The sequence below is a fragment of the Nymphaea colorata genome, chromosome 12, assembly GCF_008831285.2.
Source record: "Nymphaea colorata isolate Beijing-Zhang1983 chromosome 12, ASM883128v2, whole genome shotgun sequence".
In the NCBI taxonomy this organism is placed as follows: domain Eukaryota; kingdom Viridiplantae; phylum Streptophyta; class Magnoliopsida; order Nymphaeales; family Nymphaeaceae; genus Nymphaea; species Nymphaea colorata.
In genome coordinates this window covers 8317247-8329583 of record NC_045149.1, presented here as the reverse complement: position 1 = coordinate 8329583, position 12337 = coordinate 8317247, and the positions used below count along the sequence as shown (strand labels likewise).

The following is a 12337-nucleotide window of genomic DNA, read 5'->3' as shown; positions in this document are numbered from 1 at the left end:
TGCGTAATATATTTTTTGGATTTTAGTTTGACCTACGGGATAAGTTAGTTGGACCATTTGGTCCGCTCCAGAAAAAAATATTAATTCATTCAAACACTCATTTCAATTAATTCCTATCTCTTAATAATTCGTATCTCCTAGCTCACCTAACACTGGTTGTCAACATCAGCTCATCCCTTTAAAAAATCAACAACCCTGATCCCTTCTTCCATGCCACTCCAAGCTTGGCCCCCCTGCAACTCTACCAACAATGAACGCCATCTCCTCTCCCTTTCTTGCTCCATTTCCCCAACTGAGCCTCAGTTCCATTTCTCCTAAAACCACTCCATCCCGCATCACCTTTCCGACCATTACCAACGTCAGAATAGAAGAGAGACCCTAAACTCAACTCAAACCTCAGTCTCCAGCAGCTACTGCCACTACCACTACCACAACAACAGTAGCAGCTCCGCCTCGCCTCCCCCTTCTTCAAAAGAGCCAATTAATTGAAGAAGAGCATAAGCACCTTCTCTGCCATTGGAGCATGCTCGTCCTATTAGACTACCTTCTCTGCCATTGAAGCGTCCTCGTCCTGTAACGATCTGCAACATTTCGGATGATCTGATAAACAACTTCATTGACAGACCGCTGTGGTCGTCTATTAACCCCAAGGATGTCTTGGCCAACAACTGCGCCGGATGGCGACATCGAAACGATCGGCCAATGGAACTTCGGCAGGAAGCTCACGATGGGCATAACTGTGCACCCCAGGATAGACCCTGTGACCGGTGAGGTCTTCTCTTTCCGATACGGTCCCATCCCCCTGTTTCTCAATTTCTTTCGAATCGGCAACGATGGTTCGAAGCAACCAGACGTCCCCATCTTCTCCTTACAGCAGCCTTCCTTCGTGCACGACATCGCCATCACCCAGCGCTATGCCATCTTCCCCGACATGCAGATTGTCATGAAACCGCTGGACATGCTCACCGGAGAGGGGCCGCTATTGGGCTATGATGCCGGGAAGGTAGCACGTATCGGGGTGATCCCACGCTAGCGACCGACGATTCAGAGATGAAGTGGATTGAGGTGCCGGGATTCAACTTCGTGCACACGGTGAATGCGTGGGACGAGAAGGGTGGGGAGTGTTGGATGTTTTGTGCTTCGCAGCGGAAGTCTCCCTTATAGATGCAGCAAGATCTCCAACAGACGTCCCTTGTGAAGAACAGCAAAACAAAAGCAAAAGGAAGAGGAAGAAGGAGAAGTCAGCTTTTTGGGGTTTACTTCTAAGGGGCTTCTCAGGAGTACACCATTCAAGAGAGCTTGCTGGGAATTTATACTCCAGCCCCTTAGGTTTTCCCCAAACCTCAGTTGCGGTTAGGGTGAGAGATTTTAGGAAGTAACTTTATCTCTATAGAGACTATTGGGTTGATCTCGTAACTGCCTTGCAGTTACGAGATATTCGGATAGGGCTCAATGGCCACTATCCAACATCTCCCACTTGGCCATGAGACCGCCAGTTTTCTTCCATTATATGTGGGTTTTCTTTATTTAATTTGTTACGTGGTTTTCCTTAATTGGCTTATCCAACGTAACCTAAATATTTTTCAAGGTTTACAGCGAGGTTTTCCATTCAATGGTTTTTCCTTCGCAACCTTTCAAATATATCTTAGCCCCATATGGACTACATGTTTGGAAAACATGTCTTCAGTTTTTCTCTTGGTTAAGGGATCAGCCACCATATCATTAGTAGGCAAATAATCAACCGAGATTTCATTTTTCTCAATCATTTCATGAACATAATGGTATTTCACCATTATATGTTTACTCTTTGAGCTAACAGCTCTATTTTTCATAAGTGATATTGCTGCCTGATTATCACAGTACAGTTGAACTGGTTCATGATCAAGACCTAATTTCAAGTCCTTCTAGAACCGATTTATCCAGACAACAAAAGTTATTGCAATGTTACACGCTACATACTCTGCTTCCTATGTGTGCTGAGCAACATATCCTTGTTTCTTACAGGACCAGGCTATCGCTCCACCTCTAAAGAGGAAAACATACCCCGAGGTGGATTTACTTTCATCTTTGCAACCAGTAAAATCTGCATCGGAATAGCCAACTAAAGTTAGCTCATCTGCTTGATAGGACAATTTCAGTCCTTTCGCTCCTTTAATGTATCGAAAAATCCTTTTGACTGCTTGCTAGTGAGCTCATCCAGGATTACTTTGATAACGACTAACTAGACCGATAGGAAAACTTATGTCAGGTCTGGTACACAACATTAGATACATTAGACTGCCAACAGCTTGTGCATAGGGAATATTTAATTTTGGTTGTCCTTCACCCGGACAATCGCTCCTGCTCAAGTTTGCTCCTTTAGCTATAAGAGTCCCAATCGGTTTGCAGTCTAACATCCGAAATTTCTTCAAGATATAATCAATATATCGTTGTTGGCTTAGACTCAGGATTCTTGAGTTTCTATCTTGAGTGATGTTAATTCCGAATAAGTGGGATGCTTCACCCAAGTCCTCCATTTCGAAGTTTTTGTTCAGCCAAGTCTTCGTTTTGACAATCATGTCGTTATCATTTCTTGTTAGCAATATGTCATCAACGTATAATGATAGAATACAGAAAAGGCTCCCACTTTTCCAAACATACACACAATGGTCTAGTTGGTTTGCAACGAACCCAAGTTTTGTAATTGCTTTGTGAATAGCAAAATATCACTGTCTAGGAGACTGTTTCAGTCCATACAATAATTTATTCAACTTGTACACTTTGTCTTCTTTTTCCTTGATCACATATCCCTGCGGTTGAGTCATATATATAGTTTCTTTCAACTCACTATTCAGAAAAGCAGTCTTCACATCCATCTGACAAATATCCAAGTCATAGAATGCCGCGATAGCCAAAATTATTCTGATTGATGCGAACTTTACAACCGGAGAATAGGTCTTTGTGTAATCAATTCCTTCCTTTTGGAAAAAACCTTTCGCCACTAGTCTGGCTTTAAATTTTTCAACCGATCTGTCAGCTTTATACTTCTTCCTTAGTACCCATTTACATCCAATGAGTTTTTTGTCATTAGGAAGATCTACTAATTCCCAGACTTTATTCTTTTCTATGGATTCAATTTCTTCATCCATAGCATTCACCCAATCCGACGATTCATGCGAGCTAACCGCTTCATCATATGTCAGATTGTCAGACATTTCGTCAATATCTGCTAAATAGCATAGCTCCTCTACCAAATATACATAATAATCATTTAAATATGAAGGAGGAGCTCTAGGTCTTTTATGACCTGATAACGTCTGAGATGACGAGGTATTCATATCAGTTGGTTCATTGCCTAACTGATCTTCAGTCGGTTCATTACCTGACTGTTCCTCAGACGATTCCTGCTCAGTTGGTTCATTGCCAAACTGACATCTAGTTGGTTCATTGCCAAACTGATCTCCAGTCGGTTCATTGCCAGACTGATCTCCAGTCAGTTCATTACAAGACTGATCATCTGAATAAATCAAATCATCCAGTGTATCATTTTGATATTCCACTTGATCAATATCTTTATTGTTGAGTTCTTCTATGAACTCTACATCTCTGCTTTCTATAAGTCCCATAGATGAATGATACAATCTGTAGCCCTTTGGGTCCTTTAGTGTATCCAATGAATATACATTTCACTGATATGTTATCTAGTTTATCCAGTTTTGGATCTAGAATTTTTACGTGTGCTACAGATCCCCATCTCCTTAAATATCTTAGATATGGTTTTTCACCTATCCATCTTTCATAAGGAGTAGTTGGGACTGCTTTGCAGGGCACTTGGTTTATTGTATACATAGCTGTTAATGCAGCTTCTCCCCAAAAAACTTTTGGCAATTGTGCTTCTGCCAACATGGATCTCACCATGTTCAAGAGGGTTCTGTTACACCTCTCAGCCACACCATTTTGTTGTTGTGTTCTAGGCATTGTCTTTTGCCTATTAATTCCAAGGTCTTTGCAGTATTCGAGGAATTCACTAGAAGTGCATTCTCCTCCTCGATCAGACCTTACAATTTTGATATTCCTTCCAAGTTGTCTCTCGACTTCAGATTTGTATTCGTTGAATTTCTCAAGTGCTTCTGATTTATATCTGATTAAGTATATGTAACCAAATCTTGAGAAGTCGTCAATAAATGTTATGAAATATAACTTGCCACTGTGAGTTTGGATCCTGAAAGGTCCATAGATATCAGTATGAATTATCTCTAATAATTTAGTGGCCCGAATTACTTCAGACGGAAATGGTTTCCTTGTCATTTTTCCGTATACACATGACTCGCATTTCGCAAAATCATTTATATTTATGTGAGGTATTAAACCTTGTTGTGCTAGAGTTTGCATCTTTTTTATTCTTATATGGCTTAATCTTTCATGCCATAAGTTTACATTCACATTCATTGCACAATCGAAATAAGCAGAACTTAAAGCTTCATTCATGTCATTCAGTTTGAACATACCATGTTCTTTTACAAATTTTTCACCAAACATGAACCTTCCATGTTTTCTGACTGTTACTTTTCCTGGAATAAAACGTACTTCAAAACCTTTCCCAGTCAGTGCGGGAACAGACACTAGATTCCTCCTCATGGAAGGGACATACAAAACCTCGTTAAGTACAACACTTGTACCCCCAACATTTAGACGATATGCCTCAATTCTCATGACATCACAATAAGAGTTGTTTCCCATATAGACCTTGTGGGTTCTCGGACTCAGATTTTTCATGTGGATCACTCCTTCTTTTGTCTTTGCAATGTGACGAGTAGCTCCCGAATCGACCCACCATCCAGTTAGATCTCCATCTGCAAACAGACATTCTGACACGACACAGATGACTTCTCTGTTAGAGTCCCCTTGAGGCTTCCTTCTGTTGTAGTTGCCCTGACCATTGTTGTCTTTCTTACTCGGGAATTTTGTCCTGCAGTTCTTCTTTATATGTCCAGGCTTTCTGCATCTGTAGCATTTCACTACAGTTCCTTGAGATTTCTTAGTACCTGCATAATTGCCCTTGAACTTGCCATCGTTTCGATTTTTAAATTGTTTTGATTTTACAGGCACATGACTACCAGCAGGTTTTTCCTGGACTGTCATCAACTCTGCTCTATTTCTCTTGGTCAGACGTTGTTGCTGTAGAGATAACTTTATAGGAAGCTTTTCTAAAGTAAGAGTATCAAATTGAACACTTAAAGCAGTAACTGCCATATCCCAAGAAGGAGGTAGGCTGTTCAGAATTGTGCTTATCTGCATATTGTCGGATATGACATTCCCCACAACGGCTAAATCTTTAGCCATGACCAACATCTTATTAACATGGTCCATTACATTGTCTGACTCTTTCATCCTATAGGAATTGTACTATTCTTGCAGTAACTGAATGTGCATAGCAGTCATGGTGTTGTATTTTGAAGCGATAGTACCAAACATATCCTTGGCAGTTGGACAATCCTCAAAGACTCTGATTTAATCAACTTCCATGAAGGCTAACATGATAGTTTTAGCCATTAGATCATCAGAAGTAAATGACTCATATGCCTTTTTCTCTTCGTCTATGGGTTTGTCTCCGAAAGTAGGAAAAGGCTCGTTGATCACATAAATGAGACCTTCTAAAGTCAAGGCCAACATTATTCTACGCTTCCATGCATGGAAATTTGTCCCATTCAGTTTCTCAGTCTTAGCTAATTCAGAAGCTCCCACTCTTGATGTCATTTTTGTGGGAGAACCGTGGGAGAACCTAGCTCTGATACCACTCTTGGATGTTTTGTGCTTCGCAGCGGATGTCTCCCTTATAGATGCAGCAAGATCTCCAACAGACGTCCCCCGTGAAGAACAGCAAAACAAAAGCAAAAGGAAGAGGAAGAAGGAGAAGTCAGCTTTTTGGGGTTTACTTCTAAGGGGCTTCTCACGAGTACACCATTCAAGAGAGCTTGCTGGGAATTTATACTCCAGCCCCTTAGGTTTTCTCCAAACTCCAGCTGCGGTTAGGGTGAGAGATTTTAGGAAGTAACTTTATCTCTAGAGAGACTATTGGGTTGATCTTGTAACTGCCTTGCAGTTACGAGATATTTAGATAGGGCTCAATGGCCACTATCCAACAGGGAGGAGGTGGTGCTGGTGGCAGCGAACACCATACCGGTGGAGCACATGCTAGAGAGGATGGATCTGCTCCACTGCTGCGTAGAGATGGTGCGGATCAACCTCAAGGAAGGGAAGGTGGTGGGGAGGAAGCCACTGTCGACCAGAAATCTGGAGTGGGGGGTAATCAACCCCAAGTTTCTGGGAAGGAAGAATCACAGTGCGTTCATGGCGATTGGAGATCCGACTCCCAAGGTCAAAGGCATTGTGAAACTGGACTTCGATCAGGCGGGTGAGGATGACTGCGTGGTAGCTGCCAGGTAAACCAGATTTTCCTTTTCTTTTTCGAAAAATAAGAACTCACGGTAAATTCACACACACACACACACAGATATATATATATATATATTATGGTTTGGAAAATAATGGAAGGAGTTGTCGGTTGTCAGTTGGGTAAATATGTTCTTTTCTTAAGCTTTAGTTTGTTTTGAGTAATTTAAATAGATAATTCTTTTAAAATTTAATTTTATTGGCTAATAGAATTAATGAGAAGTCTTTTATTTGGACCGCAACATAATGGATCATGTAAGGTCTTTATCATGATGCGGTCTGATGTTGGTATCAAAGAAAAGAACTAAAAACTCAGAAGTTGTTTACTTCTGAGTTATATATTGAGATCTTAGATCTTAAATTTATGATCCAAGATCAGAAGTACTTTTCTCTTATATTAATCAAATGTTTTTCTAATATAAAAGTTACAAAAAGTGATTTCAAGTGTAAGATTGAAATGCACATGTCGATGGTCCAGCAGAAGAAATTTATGACAATCAAGTTCTTATTATTTCTTATGTAACATCGTATAGCATACCAAGTTTTTATTATTTCTTATGTGCCATCTTATGGTATGTCTCACTGCAATCCTAATATGCATCCACAATGTTTAATCTCTAAAACTCATCGATTACATTCAATTTAATTTATGCTCCTAAGAGCATAGCTCAAATGGACGGGCGCCTTAAGCTGCACGTCTCAGGTTTGACTCATAGGGGTTGTGTTCTTGTGCTGTAAGAAAATGGTTTTTACATGCAAATTTTCACTAGATAAATATCTCGTCACATGGTAGTAGGGGAGGAGGCAAGGTAGGGTTCGGATGGGCCCTGGCCACACCTCAAGAATTTTTTTCTTTAAATTTACATGTAAATTTAAAAATTTCATTGGTTTTATATAAAAATTTTGAAAAATAATATTTCGACGTCAATTAAAATATAGAAACTTTAATTTGACCTTCCTTATGAAAAATTTCTTGTTCCGCCCGTACATCGTAGTGACATAACTTTAAACCCTCCAGTAACGAAAAAGAGGGGGCTTTGGCTGTAGTCAATCAACTTAGTTTAGGGTCCTAAATGGGAATTGATGGATCAAAAATACAGAGAGAATTCCGTTGGAAGCTTTTTTTTTATATATTGGACTCCAAATATCTTGGTGTTCTATAAAATAACAAAATTTTGTGGTGAGCAGGAGTTTTGGGGAAAGATGCTTTGCTGGGGAGTCATTTTTTGTAGGGACGAAGGAAGGTGGCGATGAAGACGATGGCTATGTGTTAACTTACACGCAGGAAGAGGGAAGCGGGCAATCGAGGTTCGTGGTGATGGACGCCAAGTCCCCCACTCTCGACATTGTGGCGTCTGTTAGGCTGACGCAGAGAGTTCCTTGCGGCTTTCATGGCCTCTTTGCCAGTGAAAAGGATCTGCAGAAGCAGAAGAATTGGAAATGATACAAGAATTGACTTATCTACACAAAGTTCGAACACAGATAAGTCAGTTTAGGGCATGCAGATGATGAAGAAGATCAGAAGAGGAGGTAGAAGAAGAAAGAATTACTGTGGATTAATGTTCATGGCTTGTGATTAGTATTTAAATTGGTCATTTGTGTTGGCGCATGATTGTTTACGGATGAAAAAATTGTGTGGTTGTACTGCAGAGAATGATGTTGGTGCATGTACTGAGAAGTCCCCACAGCATTCTCCTTTCGGTCATCACTGTCGTCCTTGCAATAACTTGAATCACCAGGGCACTATATTTTTCATTGAAGATTTTTTTTTCTTTGAATGTACTTTTGTCGTTTCCACAGATATTTTTTAGTTTCTCATTTTGTCTTTATAAGGTTCTTTTTTTCGTTTCCATTTTCTTGCTTCAGATGCAGCTTTCTTTTTCAAAGAAACACTTTAAGACACAAGAAAACAAGTCAGCAAAAAAATAAAAAGGGTAAAAAATAATCTTTTTTCTTACTTTCATTTTAGGCATTTTTCATAGCTTTTTTAATGTTGTACTGCTTGTTTTATTTTTAAATTTTTATTTGTGGCCTATCTACTTTTTCATATTGTCTTACTAGTTTCACATTTTTTATCCTCAAATTCTCTTTTTCACTTGAAACTCTCTTGCTCATTCTTTCTCTCTTATATATATGTATATATATATATATATAAAAGAAAACACAAGGGTGACTCTACTCACTCACTTATGAGGGTCACATGTTCATGATAGAAATTTTAAAGTGATGGGCGTTATTACACACATTTTTTACTTTCTAGGATCAATAGCAGCTCTGACATGGAAAACTCGTCGTAAACTATGTTGGTGACGGCTGGTTGCTGATTTAACTTCGATTGTTTTTACGGCATCGGTGGTAACGGCAATGGCTTTATATCCCGTGATGATATAAGCAATGATTTTGTTTTGCATCGTTGATAATAGTAACACTTTTGAGTTTGAATGTCACCTCTTCCAATCCTTGTCCACAAACTACCTTGATTGACAGAGAGAAATTTAATTGAGCCCAACCCGTAAAGGAGGGAAGGTATTTTGGTAATTAATTAAAAAGAAATATCTTTCATACTCTTTTTTTTTTCATTTCTAATTTTGTCTTTACAAAAAATTTTCATTTTGAATGTGAACTAAGGGTACTTTCGTTATTAACAATATTAGCGACAAAAAATCCAGCACCAATATGACACAGATAACCAAATTCGGCCTTGACAAACACCTTCTCCTAAAAAAGAAGATCCCAAGCAAATAAAGCTCATGTGGTCCAGGCTGCAGGGTCTTTATACAGCACCATGGGCTACCTATGCCCTCGGTCGTTTTGGTGCGTAACGATCATTGACATTCTTTTCAATTTTTTTGGTGTCGTGTTATTCACAAGACCAACCAATATCCTCACAGCTCCTCCAACATCAGATTTGGTTGTGGTCACCAACGTGAAGGCAGGGCCGAAGCACACTTCTGCTTTTCCACGTTTTATCTTCGTCGTCACATCGAAACAGCATCAAGAAGTCCTAATTTGTAGCAATCACCAGCACATCCTTCGTCCATGGTGGTTGGCTGCTCTTCTGCGATCATCGACAGCCCAAGGAATCGTGTCCATGATCGTCCTCACCGGTGGAGCCAAGGTATGACCGGCATGGCCCATGGCCCTACTTCAAAACTTTTTTGAAAAAGATTTACATGTAAATTAAAAAAAAATCACTTGTTTTGTATAAAAATTTTGAAAAATGATATTTTAGTCCTAGTTAAAATTTAGAAACTTTAATTCGACCTGTCTGATGAAAAATTTCTAGCTCTTTCCCTATCCTCAAACTTGACACTGCAAGGAAAAAGGTCTCAAACAAGCCTTGAATTTAAAATTTATAATTATACATTAAAAAATATTTATTATCTTCCATATGTATAATTTGTTGGATATAAAAATTGCATCTATAAAGTACATTAGAGAAAAATTTAGTGGAAATTGAAAAAATTGTAAAATTTGTTTTGTTTTTCTCTTCAGCACTTTATCTTGGTTCCGATGAATCCAACCATCCTGAAAAAGTGCAAAAATTCAAATGCCTAGATCATGTCTGATGAGCATGAAATTGAAAAATATTAAACATGATCTAGATCATTACATAAAGTTGGAAGTACAAAAATACATGGTTCATCAAAAGGAGGTGAGAGTACATGGAGACCTGACCATCAATAGGTGCACCGTACCCAGCCCAACTTGGGCCCAGCCCCGGGCCCGGCACTGTAGGCTGTAGCCTGTGATTACTTGTATCCTGCGAAGACATTAGCATTGATGCCATTTACGATGCCCTTCCCTACCCCCCAAGCTAGGTTTTGTTAGATGGTTCGAGAACTCAATTGATAGTATAGAATGTCGTTTTCAACATAATTTTTAGCAGTCTACAATTAATATTTACATATATTAATAAAAATAAGTACTAACTAGAAAATATGGAAGGACAATTAATCTAATTAATTTCATTTTAATGGCCTCAATCCCCTCTTAAGAAAGAGGGATTGAAAGATACATTGGGTTTATGAAACAAATAATTTATTTTTTCCTACTATCCAAAAAAGGTTTTATAATAGCACTTCTCCATCCCTTTTTTCCCTTTCCACCATTAATCCCAGCCTTTTTTTTTTCCTTTCTACCTTTCTTTAATTTAATATTTGTAATCACCCCAAATTTTTACAAACCCAAAATCTAATTCGTAGATCCAAAACCCAAGTTCAAATCCAAATCAAGTATTTCAGACCCATTTACCCCTTCTTTTGACAAAGAACCTCCTTTTAGAGGGCGATTTTGGTTTTTTTGGTGGGCAAGACCCATTTTGCCCCTCCTTTTGACAAAAAAACTTATTTTAAAGGTTGATTTTGGTATTTTTGGTGGACAAGACCCATTTACCCCTCTTTTTGACAAAAAACATCTTTTTAGAGGGCGATTTTGATCTTTTGGGTGGGCATGAACTATTTGTCTCTCCTTTTGACAAAAAAACTTACATTTAGAGGGCGATTTTTTGTGGGCAAAACCTATTTGCCTTTCTTTTTGACAAAAAACCTTATTTTAAAGGGCGATTTTTCTTTTTGTAGGTAAGACCCATTTGCCACTCATTTTGACAAAAAATCTCCTTTTATAGGGCAATTTTGGTCTTTTTTGTGGGCAAAACCCATTTGCCCCTCATTTTGACAAAAAAACCTTTTTTTAGAGAGTGATTTTAGTCTTTTTAGGTGGACCAATGACCAACTCATTTTTTTAAAAAAATATTTTTATAGGCCTAATGGCCAATGATACTCATTTTCACACCATTTCTTTCTCAAAATAATTCAAAATTATGTAAAATTCGGATGAAAATAGGGTGAAATTCAAAAAAGTTCAAATTTTGGGTTTTTGGCTTCAAAATCCTCTAGAAATACCTCTCACTTCCCCTTGTCATGGGTAAGAGTGGAAACCTAGAGTCTTTTCACTTGAAGAATTAGGGTTTCTCTTGAACTCTCTTTCGCTCCCCCTTCCTTTTTCCATTTCTTTCATATTTGGAGTTAGTTACAACTCTTCAAGGGAGCACCAAAGATCCCTTGGAGGACTCATCTTCATTATCTTGGAGCTTCATTCAAGGTGAGTTCAAGTTTATTTCAAGCATGATTGTTCATTTTCCCTAATTCATTTTCTCATTTAGAGGTATGTAATCATCATCCATCTCATTTCTCTCCTATTTTCTTTCCACTCTTTTTCTTCTCTGCATGGCCAAAAGAGATAGCTCTCAACTCTTTTTGAGAGCCAAGAGGCTATGCTCAAGTGCACTGGGAACATGAGAATGTGAGATGATCTTTCATTTCCATGTTTGAGTAATGTTATATCATTTCTTGAATGCATTCTTGTTGTTCTTTTGTTTCCTTTTATTTTCCTTCCTTTTTCATTTCTCCATGGCCATAAGAGATAGATCTCAACTCTATTTAGAGCCAAGACGCTATGCTCAAGTGCACCGAGAACATGAGAAGATGAGATAATATTTCATTTCATAGTTGAATCATGTTTTATTTTTTTCCTTGAATATTGTCTATATATTATCCATGCATAATATTCTAATCTTCTGTTTACATACGAATGAAAGTTGAGAATGAGGGTATGTCTTGGAGCTCTTTCTTTTCATATTAATTTTTGAGGTTGGAGCTTGTCCAACTCGAGAAAACCATCACGAAAATATACATGTCAAAATGCATTTTCATGTCATTTTACGTTAATTTCTTTCCTAATCACCCCATTAGAAACCCTAAAGAGTGTCTCGGTGTGTTGCTAGATTTTCTTTCGTACCCAACGGTGGAAGAAACATATTCCCTTGTAACCAAACCATAAATATTCTATGTTTTTATATAAATCATATTTTCGAAAACATTTAAAAAAAAAATCTCTCTAATGC

The 12337-nt window shown here is 38.4% G+C and overlaps 1 pseudogene; it reads left to right on the top strand.

The window, feature by feature from the left end:
* The first annotated feature begins 216 nt into the window (after window positions 1–216).
* LOC116265389 (9-cis-epoxycarotenoid dioxygenase NCED1, chloroplastic-like) lies at window positions 217–8313 on the top strand (annotated as a pseudogene).
* Window positions 8314–12337: the final 4024 nt, after the last annotated feature.